The sequence below is a fragment of the Anthonomus grandis genome, chromosome 1, assembly GCF_022605725.1.
Source record: "Anthonomus grandis grandis chromosome 1, icAntGran1.3, whole genome shotgun sequence".
Classification (NCBI taxonomy): domain Eukaryota; kingdom Metazoa; phylum Arthropoda; class Insecta; order Coleoptera; family Curculionidae; genus Anthonomus; species Anthonomus grandis.
The window spans coordinates 39,341,683-39,354,548 of NC_065546.1; the positions used below are offsets into that span (position 1 = coordinate 39,341,683).

General features: G+C 29.4%; 1 protein-coding gene across 3 annotated transcripts in view; it reads left to right on the forward strand.

Moving 5' to 3' along the window:
- The window catches only part of LOC126750254 (angiopoietin-2), a 204,456-nt gene that overhangs the window by 25,271 nt on the left and 166,319 nt on the right, over positions 1-12,866 (forward strand). The window contains exons 1-2 of one of the 3 annotated variants that reach the window (XM_050459820.1): positions 315-549; positions 787-951. The exons of 1 other annotated variant lie outside the window; for it this stretch is intronic. The gene's annotated coding sequence lies outside the window, so the exon portion shown is untranslated. Of the gene's footprint in view, positions 1-314; positions 550-779; positions 952-12,866 lie in introns of those variants that run through there. One more of the 3 variants, XM_050459828.1, reaches the window with a different exon arrangement.

Here is a 12,866-nt window from a genome sequence, read left to right on the forward strand (position 1 = left end):
ATTTTTATATATAAAGATAATTCATTAACTTTTATTAAATATTTTTTTTTGCTATTAAATATAAAAACTTTTGAAGTTTAGAACAAAATTAATTTAATTTTTTAAATATCACGTTCACTGCCAAGCAAAATTTGCAATTATTTCACTAGCGCCACAAAAGTAGGGGCCAAGAAAAAAAAAGTTCTCCTGAAGCCACTTTGTCTAGTCAAAGACTTTTAGTTATTATCACGTCACCTGCAGTTAGTTTTTTTGTAGATGTCATTTTTATGTCAAAAGTGACGAAAATGTCACGCGGTCTAATAGACCGAGGCCGCACAGCGATTTTGCGCAATCCTAACAAGTCAGCACGGGGAGTCTGCTGTCTTTCTAATTACATTTCAATTAGTAAACGCTTCAGACGGAATAGGTGGGTTTTGCTGATATTTTTGTTTGTACTTTGCGTTTCTATAATATCCAGGAAACGTGCTTTGACGCAAAAAGAGTTACAAGACGAAATGGATCGAACTATGGAAAACATATCAGATGAATCTTCTCAATCAGAGGATAATGGTAAGAGAAACTTATCGTGTATAGTCGTGCTGCTTTTTTTGTTTTTTTTTTCGTAGTGGGTAGATTAGGTTATTATGATATAGGCATATATTTTATACCTTTATTTTTTGCTTTCTTTACAAATCAATTATGATGTCTAAAACATGTTTTAAATTTAAGCTAGTAAACCTAAACTGAGTTAACTTCTGAAAATAACTGGACTGCGAAGGTGTATAACCTTTTATAGATTTTTTTTAGACGATAGTGTCGCAGATAGTAACTATGAATCCAGTGATGATGACAAATCTGGAAGTTCCGATATAAATTCTACCAGCTCCCCCGTGCCTGCTCAATACACAGATACAAATAACAGTTTAGCTGATAACGTCACCTCAGATAATATGATACGGAGAATTCCAACAGGTAAACAACCAGTTTTATTACCCTTTACAAAACAAACTGGCACTGAACTTCATCTTGATGAGCTTCTGTGCAAAGAACCTCTTGAAATGTTCTTTTTTTCACTGGTTGATGATCCTATTTTCCAATACATTGCTGACCAAACGAATCTTTATGCCACACAAGTTTTTACAAGTGAGGCAGATGTAAGTAGTAAATCTAAGTTACATAACTGGTTATTCACAAATAAAAATGAAATGAAGAAAGTTTTTGGCTTGCTCTCCTATAAATATGGGTATTGTAAAAATGCCTAATATACAAGTCTATTGGAGCCGAGAAGATATGTATAAAAACTCTGTGGCTCCCAAAGTTATGACACGTAATAGATTTGAGCTGTTACTACGTATGTTGCACTTTGCAGCTAATCAGGATAATCCAGAAAATGACGGACTCCATAAGATTCAACCTTTGATTGGCAAAATAGTTACTAATTTTAAATCATCATATGAACCTTCCGAAACTTGCTGCATTGATGAGTCTCTTATTCCATTTAGGGGGAGATTGATAATGCGATAATACATAAAAAACAAACGCCATAAGTATGGCGTAAGTAAAGTATTTAAGTTGTGCAGCAAAGGAGGTTATACCTACAACTTTAAAATTTATGCAGGAAAAAACTTAGACCAAGATCGTACTACTCCTACATCTGTAGTTATGAGTCTTTTTGAATCCATATTAGATTCAAGCCGAACTCTCGTAATAGATAACTAGTATACAAGTGTAGTTTTGGCAAAAAGACTTATGGATAGACAAACATATTTGATAGGGACATTGCAAAAAAACAGACGAGGCCTTCCAAAAGATCTGGTAAACAAAAAACTTAAATCTGGAGAAATAGCCGCTCGCGAAAACCAGGATGGTGTCACAGTAATTTCATGGAATAATAAGCGTAACGTTTTAGTTCCTTCTACAAAACATAGCAACACAACAGTAGACTCGACAAACTGCAGACAAAAAACTGTAAAGAAGCCATTGCAGCATATAATGCAGGAAAGTCATCGGTCAATATATCTGATCAAATGACAATGGTCAATGCATGGATTATGTATAAGGAAAGTGTGGATGCCACAATTCCCTTACTTCAGTTTCGAAAAGCTCTGCAGGATCCTTTAGAGCAACCGGATGCAGAGATTACTCCAAAAAGAAAACGCCAAAATTACGAAATGAGCAAAAGTGACTATAAGAAACGAAGACCTTGTAGCAAATGCTATGAAAAACTAAGAACCGAAAAAGGATGGAAAGAGGCACGAAAACTCACTAGAGTACGTTTTTATTGTAAAGGTTGCGATGGTGAACCGTTTTTCTGCTTGGACTGCTTCAATAAAGTTCATAGATATGAAAATCCATAGATAGGATTTTTTTTATTACGTTTGTTTAAACATTATTATGTAAACTACTGGTTTTTGTTTAAGAATATTTCAAAAATAAACAATATATTATGTAAAATATTCTTATTTCTGTAACCTACCATATCTAGAAATAAAATATGCAAAATAATAAAAATCATCTTCAGAGTTCGGCACATTTTTAAAAAACTAATATGTTCCAACTGTTGTCAGACGCCAACTCGGTCTATTACCAGCCCTAAACCAATGTAAAATAAAACAGTTGGCGAAGGAGGATTGAATATTTAGCTCGGTCCTATAGACCGCATTGGCGAGGGTGGCAAAATTTCTTTTCGGTCTTATAGACTATGGTGGCGAACAAAACTAATTCGTTTTTGGTCTTATAGACCGAGTTGGCAGCGAACGTGATATATGCGAATCTAAAGATATTTCAATTTATTAATTTATATTATTATATTAATTACATTTTGTTCAACTTATTTCTTTTTGGAATTATTCTTAAGCCTTAAGCTTTTTATTATTTTAAAAAATTATATCAAAATAATTTTTTATATCAATTTTATTAACATATTTCAAATTCAATCCAAAATCAAAATATTTAAGTTATGTATTTTTATTTAAAAAATACAAACTAAATTTACATTCTTTTAACTACGACTTTTTTTAATTTAATTTTTTTTTAAATACTGTTTTGATTTGTAAAATTTATATTGATTTTTTTTAAAAGCTGAGATTTTTTATTATTCAGTGTCTGTTTTTGTTTAAACATATTTAAAAGACTTATTAACTAAGTTAAAAAATTTAATATTTTAAACGAATATCAATAAAAAGTCAAAATTTGAACGAAAATTTAGATATTAAAATCAAATTAAAATTTAATTTTTCATTTCGTTCTGAAATTTTATTTGTTTTAAGAAAAATGAACTTTGTTTAAATATTTCAATTTATAATTAATTTCAAAGGCATACCCTTTTTTAAGTTTCTTTAATCTTTTTTCTTTAACAAAATTATTTTAAAATATTAAGAAAGTATATATTTTTTCTAAAATTCCTATAAAAATCTTCATATGCTTTTTTTAAATTCCTTTTTTATACAAAATATTCTTTTAAAAAAAAATGTTAAGAAAAAATTAACTTTCAATTAAATTAAGGAAACCATTTCCTTTGCCAATGCCATGGCAACTTGTCGTACTTACTTTTAAAAAAACGACAAGAATAAAACAAAATTCAGAGCGACCTTGAAAAAATTTTGTAAGGCCGACCACTGCAGGTGGTACCAATATAATACCAGTTATCTCTTACAAAAATCAACTGCTTAAATCTCGATCATAAATTTATAATGAAATTATTGTACTTTTAAATACAAATACAAGCAAATTATTATCTCATCTAGGATATTGACGTGAATAACCTAAAAGCCTTAAGGCGATTGTAAAAAAAAATTATATCATACATGGCAATTACATCGTTTCCATTTAATAATAATTATTAATAATATTGTTACTTAACAGTTGGAAATTGTACCGGGGCATGTGTATGAGCCCACAGTCATTTAACATAACATGCTTACAATCAATTTATGACACTTTGGTATTTTGATCATTTCAGATTCGTAATTAGCGGTATTATATTATTGCATGTTAAATTACACAGTCGCTAGTAAACTAGACATTCACTAATATACAGGCCAGTTTAATGAAAAACTGCTAATCAAGTCAAAAATCTTAGAGCATTTCTGGAATTTTCTAAAGAAGTAAAGTTCTGGTGACCTCAGTTTGTAAGCTAGGCTTATTTTTTTTGTTGGATATAAGTTGGATTAAAAAAAACACTTGAGACGATTGATTTACATGTTTTGATCTATAATTTGACCTTTTTTTAGTTACATACATATATATTTCCCAGTACTAATTTCCATAGTAAATTTCCCACAGTAAGTCCTTTCTAGGTCACACCAGTCCAATATTACCATACAAAATAATAATTATTACAGAGATTAATCAATAATCAATAATAGAAACCCACGAGTGGTGCAATTATTCTAAACTGTAACAGCTGCAATAATAATAATAATAATATTAATAATAATAATAATAACAAAACAACTGTCGAGCGGTTCTCCAGCTGAGATCACTTTTCCTGTCCGCAAAAAGCGGTTTTCGAACGGCCAACCTCGATTTGCATGCGGTACGACCTTGGAAGGAACGCGATTAAATAATGTCTAATTATTCACTTTAATGTGTTTTATAGGTTCTGTCGCTCTATATAAGGTGATCAGTAGGAAATAGGATCATATAATATAAAAATACATAAAAAAGAAGAGCATCATGCTGATGGTGAAGAAAAAGATAACAGAAAACAAAAGGACACAACAAGATAAATAAGACTTTAACTCCATAAAAAACATTAACAACATTAGCAGAAAGAATAAGATATAATAAAAATATTTTTAAAAGAGTTAATGGATAAGTAGTGGGATTCAAATTGATTTACGCAATAAGCAAGACAAAAAGGAAGAAAAAAAAGTAGACTTAATTAGGATCATAAAACATACTAAACAATAAAATGCCAGAGCTAATGAAAACATTTTTATAAAAATAAATAAACAAGTAAACGAATTAATGGAGTGGCAATAAGAAACATATAAAAAGGTTTAATACATTAAAAACAGGAAAACAAAAAAAATTATGTTATACTTATACCATTGACTGAACTATAAATTAATTGATCAATAGCTTTGCTAATATCTACTCTTCTGATTATTGACCTTTAAAATAAAGGATAAAGTGAACCTGCAATTTTACTAATTATCATGATAAACTCCTCCATCCAGTTACGAATAGGCATAATTTCTATAAGACTAAAACTTTATTGGTTTTAGATTCCTAATTTACTATGAATTTGGCTGTTTTAATCCTATTTGGCGTCATCTGCAAACATGTACTTTGACTTATCTGATTTAGACTGAAAATACTGAGTAATGTAATAAATATTGAGTGTAATACTTTTCTTATTCCTAATTATAGATTAGTTAATAATTATGATACTTTTACAAAATATTTTTCATTAAAAGTCAAAAGTAATAAAAACATGTAAAGAAACAATGATAAAGAAAACTGTTAATAAGAAAGACATGAAATAACGATGAAAACAAAATGCTATTATGAAGAGGTCTGATTTTTTTTAATTGCCTATTTAAAACGATTAAGTCAAACTAAAAAATACTTAATGATTTTAACTATGGATAAATAAACTCCTTACTTGAGTTTGATATTGAGGCTTAAAAACTGTGAAAATATTTTCTTTGAACATCTCAATTTTTAACATTATTAGGTACAATGTGATTTTAATAATTAAATTAGGCTGCAAAAATATGTATAACTTATTTGTGATTTTCATAAAACGTTTCAGCTTGAGAAAGAGTACATCCTCTGATCACTTCTTTGAAATCTTCTTTAGTTTCATTTGATTCTTTTAAAAGTAGATTTTGTAAAATGAAAATGATAGAAAATCTTGTAGAGTCGGGCTTTAGGAGGAAGTTCAGAACCACTATAAATCTAGTTAATCTATTCAATGAATGAAGAGTGAATAAAGGCAAAAAGGAAATAACAAGATATTTTAATTCGATACTCTTGACACCGAACTATTATTAGCGAAGCTACATTACTTTGGTTCCGCTTACAACGCAGTAAAATTATTTAGCTCATATCAGAAAGATAACAGAAGGATATAGCAATAGCTCATAACAGAAAGCATCGTGTAGTTATAGATGCAAATTTTAAATCCAAAAAATCAAATTATAATCCTGCTTCTAACGGTTTCTCAAAGTTCTATTTTGGGGACATTACTATTTTCTGTATGTGTTGCATATATAAATTTTTGTATAAATCATTCTACCTTACAACGATACACGGATGATTCACAATTGTATATACTTTATTTTTACGTCAAAATATACATTTCTGAAATAGAAAAGCAATTTAATCATTTAAATCATCGCTGATTTTCTTCCCAATTTCCATTTTATAACATAACATACTTATTCTATCCTTTTTTGAGTACTGTTATGTGTTATGAAATGTAAATGAGGATTATGTCTATTTGATATAAGCGTTTTAGCATTCTTATCTTCGCATGCATTTTTCTTACCAAAGTCCTTTTAGAAATCATGTTTCTCCATATCTAGATTATTATATGATCCTTTATAAGTGTGAAAAATTGCAGAAAGTGTACTTTTATTTAAAAAGCAAAATACTAGATTAGCGAATTTATTTAAGAGTACGACGTCAATTTTTTGGAAATTAAAAACATTGAAATAAACGCTAGAAATAATTAAGAAATTGTCATTTAATGAATTCAACATATTAGTAAACATAAATATATATATATTTTAATATATAAATATTGATGTATATAAAAGAGCCAATTCTCTACATAACCTTTTTCTTATTTATTTAAATTAATCAAGCAAATTTTAGTTTTTTAGTTTTAGTTTCTTAAGAGCTGCGCTACACAAGTAAATTTTTGCCCTCTGCAAACTGTTTTTTTTATGTTTGAAGCATGGTCCTATTTTTCATATACATATTTAGAAACATTTCCTAACTAAATATATTAATTATTGTTACTGAATTATAGTTATATAATACAAAAATTGGTTTAAGTTTGATATGAATTTCTTCCTGGTATTTAAAGCCATTTCTTCCATGCAGATGAAAATAAACATATTTTTGCAGGAAATTTTGATTACCTCTTCCACTTATTAATAACTTTAAAAATATCAATATTTTGTTGTAAAAAAATCGTAAATTTAATTGCCAACTTAAATAACAAACAAAAACAGCTTCGAACATTCTTAACAGCCAATCTGGTCAAACAGGTGGTATCAAACTTATTAAATTTAAATTTAAAAATGTGTTGATGAAGGACTTTTTTAAATTGTCTTTCTGTAATAGAAAAGCAATTTAATTAGGATTTAGATAATATACATTACTTTACCCATTATGCTAATTTAAAAATAAAAACATTTAAATTATCGCTGATTTTCTTTTCTGATATATTCTCGAAACAAGTAGCACAGAATCAAACTTAAATTAGTATGTATAAAATTGTATATTTACAACAATTTTTTACACTCAGTTACACATTGTGAAGTATTTAGCGTCATATTTATACTACCTAATATATTTTAAGTCAACTTAGATTAAGTACCCAATCTTGTATATAAACACTCAGCGCAAGCATGCTATCTACTATTCTGCATTAGGAAAAAGTGCTTTTCTTAAACGGGTGCAATCTTCTAAATATTTGTTGTCATCTATGTCAAATATTTTTGAGAAGGTCATTTATACAAGACTTGTCGATTTTATTAACCAACAAAATATTCTTGCTGAGAAAAATTTGATTGGAGTAAACCAATTCACTCAGCTAGCAATTTTTAAGGTCATTAAGTACATGAAATATAAATAAGAACAAGAAGATAGCAGGTTTTTTTCTTTGATCTGTTGGAAATGCTGAGAGTTATGGCCTTCGGAATCTGTACTCTCTCTCGAAATCATACTCGAAATAAAAATAATTTATTTGGAAACTATTTAACAAATCTTGACCAATTTTTCGAGGACAAAACGAATAAGTAGAAACAAATCAAAACGTAAAAGAATATTTTTAAAACGTTAAACTAAACAAAAAAATATATTACATATAAATGAAATAAAATCTTCCGAAAAAGTGGAATACACTAAATATGTTTATATATGTAATGTAAAAGCAAAAGTAAAATATCAGTAAACGTTGTTAATATTTTTGGCTAAATTTAACCTTTTTTTATAATATTTTTACAATACTTTTTAAAAAAATTATCAAATTATTATCAAGATGGGTAAAACTATGTTTGACCAATAACTCGGCTTCTAATGTTTTTATATCCAGTCTGTTTTTCCATGCCAAACCCATTAAATTAAAAATTCTCTCACCCATAGCATTTGCATGAAGAAGGGAAAAACCTAGTAGCAATTTTTAAAATTCAGTAATAACACTTTGTTTTTTGCCGAAGTTTACGGAAGCGTTATCTGCGTAATAGGCTGTAATGTTTAAAATATTTAAGCCAGCTTCTGTCGACACATAACAATAACTTCCAACTTTTCTGAAATCGCCGAATAAAATTTCAACAATTTATACATACACCAACGTCCTTTTTAAGATATCTCAAGAGATTTAAAATATTTCAAGAGGAAATCTTTTATTTAAGATTATCTTTACTTGACGCACCAGTTGGTATGCAGAGTGGCTAAGTCAAATCTAAATTGGGTAAGTCATTTTATATAAAATGTTCGGATTTCTTAGCCAAAAACCTTTGTAACAAGTTTTGTTGCTTTGGTGCTACCGCAAGAATATTGTTCGGGAATTTTTGAATCTTGAAAAATCGTTTATACTTACCTTATTTTAATCATTTATATTTTTCCCACACAGTCACTTGATAGATAACTATGAGCATATTTCATAAAGTAAAAACCAAAAGCACATTCTGATTGAGCGTTCAAATCTAAGTATAAATTATTAAAAAAAAAAAAATCAATTTTTGTTTCGTGTAAGCCTTCAGTCGAATTTTTCTTGTGTTTTTTTCATTGTCAGGTATTTAATTATAAAAGACAAAAAGTTTAATGACTGTAAAATAGATAATATTTTTTATAATTTTAAAAAAGCTGACCTCAGATTGTTATATGACAGTTTTCTTAGAGTTGATTGGAGTGATTTGGAAGCGGTTAAAAATGTTAATACTGCTATGAGCATTTTCTATCTGAAGATTTATTCTTGTCTTGATATGTATGTTCCGAAAACTGCAAAAAGAGCTCGTACCTACCCGCCCTGGTTTTCTTTTGAAATAGTAAGACACATAAAACAAAAACATAAATTTTGGATAAAATTTAGACGCTTTCATTTTCAACAAGATTTAATAAATTTTCGAGAATTGCGTTCTAGAATAAAAAGAAATGTTGAGCTGTCATACAAACAATACTGTGCGAGACTTGAGAATGATTTAAACTCGCAGCCTAATAACTTTTGGAAGTTAATTCGGAGTTCACAAAAAAATAACTCCCTGCCCCAAAATATGTTTGATCAACAAGGAACTTTGTTATCGGATCCGCAGAGTATTACTGATGCATTTGCAGCTTTCTTTCGGAGCTCATACACGACTTTTGATTCACCTCAAGCCTCTAACTCTAATAATATTCAGACACCGTACCCGTAGTGCATAACCATAACTAGATTTACTGAAAACGAGGTATTAAGTGCTTTAAAAACTATAAAACCCACACCGATAGTTGGACCTGACAAAATACCCGCATTTCTTTTATCAGACTGTAGACATGTTTTTGCAAAACCATTAACAATTCTTTTTAACTTGGCCCTTAAACAAGAATGTTTTCCTGATCTTTGGAAGTCGTCTAAAATTGTTCCCATACATAAAAAGAATGACAAAAACATGGTTGAAAATTACCGGCCTATCACAATAATAAATAACTTCTCCAAATGTTTTGAGCGCGCACTTCATTCTGCTTTATATCCTAAAGTGGGGAGTCTTATAAATACTCGACAACATGGATTCATGAAAGGTAGATCTACCACTACAAATTTGATTTCTCTTACAGAATATATCACCGAATCAATAAATGCAAACTCTTAAGTCGATGTCATTTATACAGACTTTTCAAAAGCATTTGACCGACTAGACCACAACATTCTCATTAATAATTTCGACCTATATTATGGATTTTCTTCTTCTTTGTCAAATCTTTTACAGTCCTATCTTACCGAGCGACCACAACACGTGGAATGTTTTGGTCGTGGTTCGGTGCAGATAGTTGCCACTTCCGGAGTCCCACAGGGCTCAATTCTGGGACCACTTCTTTTCAACTCATTCATTAATACAATATCTGACCAACTTGATGTTAATAGCCTGCTGTACGCAGATGACATAAAACTATATATTAGAATTGACTCTATTTTGGATTGTGAGCAGCTACAAAATAATTTAAGTCTTTTGAATACATGGTGTAAAAATAATAATCTACCCCTTAATGCGGCTAAATGTAATGTTGTCTCATTTGGCTTAAAGAAAAAACTTCATTACTTACAACTATACCATAGATGATGTTATTCTGCCTAGATCAACTGAATTTAGAGATTTAGGGGTGATCTTTGACAGCTCTTTCTCTTTTCAACTGCATATTTTAGATATTGTCAAGCGCAGTTATAGAATGTTGGGATATATCATCAGGAACTCGCAAAATTTTAATAATGTTCTTAGTCTAAAAATCCTGTACTTTTCTTATGTCAGATCAATATTGGAATATGCATCCCAAGTTTGGACACCATATTATACAAATCATATTCATGAACTTGAAAATATTCAACGAAAATTTCTCAAATATCTTTGGTACAAGAGTGACGGAGTGTACCCAGAAATTGGTTTCCCACATCAGCGTTTATTGGAAAGATTTTCGTTTGCTTTGCTGGAGGATCGGAGAAAATCCGCTGATTTGCAATTTTTATTTAAGTTGGTAAATAATATTATTGATTCACCAGATCTATTGCAACAACTAAATTTTCATGTGCCTCGCATATCAGCAAGGAATACATCAACTTTTTACCTATCAAGACCTAGAACCAACATTTGTAAATTTTCTCCTCTGCGCAGAGCATGTAACATACATGACTCTGTTCTGGATCAGTGTGACATCTTTAATTGCAGTTTGTCGGAAGTTAAAAGAGTACACTTTTCCTAGATGTTTTACTTTTAATTTACTTTGTCTATATTTCTTTTAATACCATTTGCTTGTAATTATTGATAATATTGTATTCTTTTTAATTTTCTTAAGATACCTATGTTTTGTAATTTATTGTTGTAATTTTCCCACTCATTAATTGGAATTTATTCTGTGGAGTGGTGTAAATAAATAAATAAATAAATAAATAAATAAATAAATACCGTTTTCTCCGCCGTGATTTATTGTAATATGCAATTTACTAATCGTACATTTAACTTATGAATCACATTTTCCCCTAACAATCCCAGAATAAGTTTGGCTTGACTCATTATTAAACTTTACATTCCATTTAGTTTTTTTTGTTACTGATAAGAATATTATATATAACAGTCGGGATTTCGAAAGGGATTTAGCTGTGTTACCGCTCTTACTGACGTCACCGATGAGGTTGTCGCCAGTTTGGACAATGATTTTAACACTGCTTGATTACTCTAAAGCAATTGATAGGCTAAATCACGAACTTTTGATTAATATTTTACATTATTTTGGTTTTAATACTACAGTTACTAAATTAATTTTATCGTTATCACTTTTTATATTATTGGTCCTTTATTGTACAGCATTTTTACGTCGGCTTTTATGGATAAATTGCAATTCTGTAAATACGACCTTTACGCGAACGACTCACAATTATATTTGTCATTTAATGCTAGTAATGTTGAAAGAACTAATTTTTATTTGAATGCTGACATTGCTCTAGTAAATAGAGTCTCGACGGATCACTCTCTTAAATTAAATCCAAGCAAGAGCGTGGCAATGTTATTTTGTAGTGATAATAGCAGAAGGGCGGTTTTGGATTATGTCCAACTAATTCTTAATGGAGAACTTATCCCTTTGCATGTTTCAACTAAAAATCTAGGCCTACTGATAGACGTTAGTCTAAAGTTCATAGATCACATTAAAAGTTGTCTTAAGAAAGGATTTTCAATGCTAAAAAAACTTTACAAGCATAGATCTTATTTGTCAAAAGAAACAAAAAAAATTTTATGCGACTTATTAATTCTATCCTATTTTAATTATGCAGAAACAGTATATGGACCATTTTTAGACTGCACTGACTCTGCAAAAATTCGAAAATTACAGAACTCGTGCATAAGGTTTATTTGTGGAATTAGATATAGGGAAAGGGTATCACATAAATTAGTTGATCTTAAGTGGCTTAATATGTTAAATCACCGAGAGTTGCATTTCATATGTTTTTTTACAAAATAATGAAATTTAAACGTACTGACGTTTACAATATAAATATTCGCAGACATGACCTTTTGTCTATACCTTTACATAAGAAAGAAATTTGTAAAAATTCATTCTTACAATATTGTGTCCAAAATTAATAAATACAAAATTTGGGATTTTTCCAAATCTACATCGGCTTTTAAAAAATCAATAAAAATGGTTCTTTCATTTAAACAAAATAATATTTAGTGTATTAATTTATGTTATTTCTTGTTAATACTGACATCTCTGGTAAATTTGTAGCCCTGGTTCTGCTCTCTTTTATGTCAGGATTCCTTATTCGTATCTGGCGCGCGTTTGGAAATATAAATTTTTATATGTATTTTTTTCTACTATAAGAGTCTACAACAGAAATATAGTCAATATACCTGTCCCTATCGTTCCCCCTTTCCTGCCTTTTATTAGTAAATATTAAGTAAGGTAGGATAATTTAGATCTTTTTCTTTTTGGTTACTCATGTATGTAGGGTATGCATG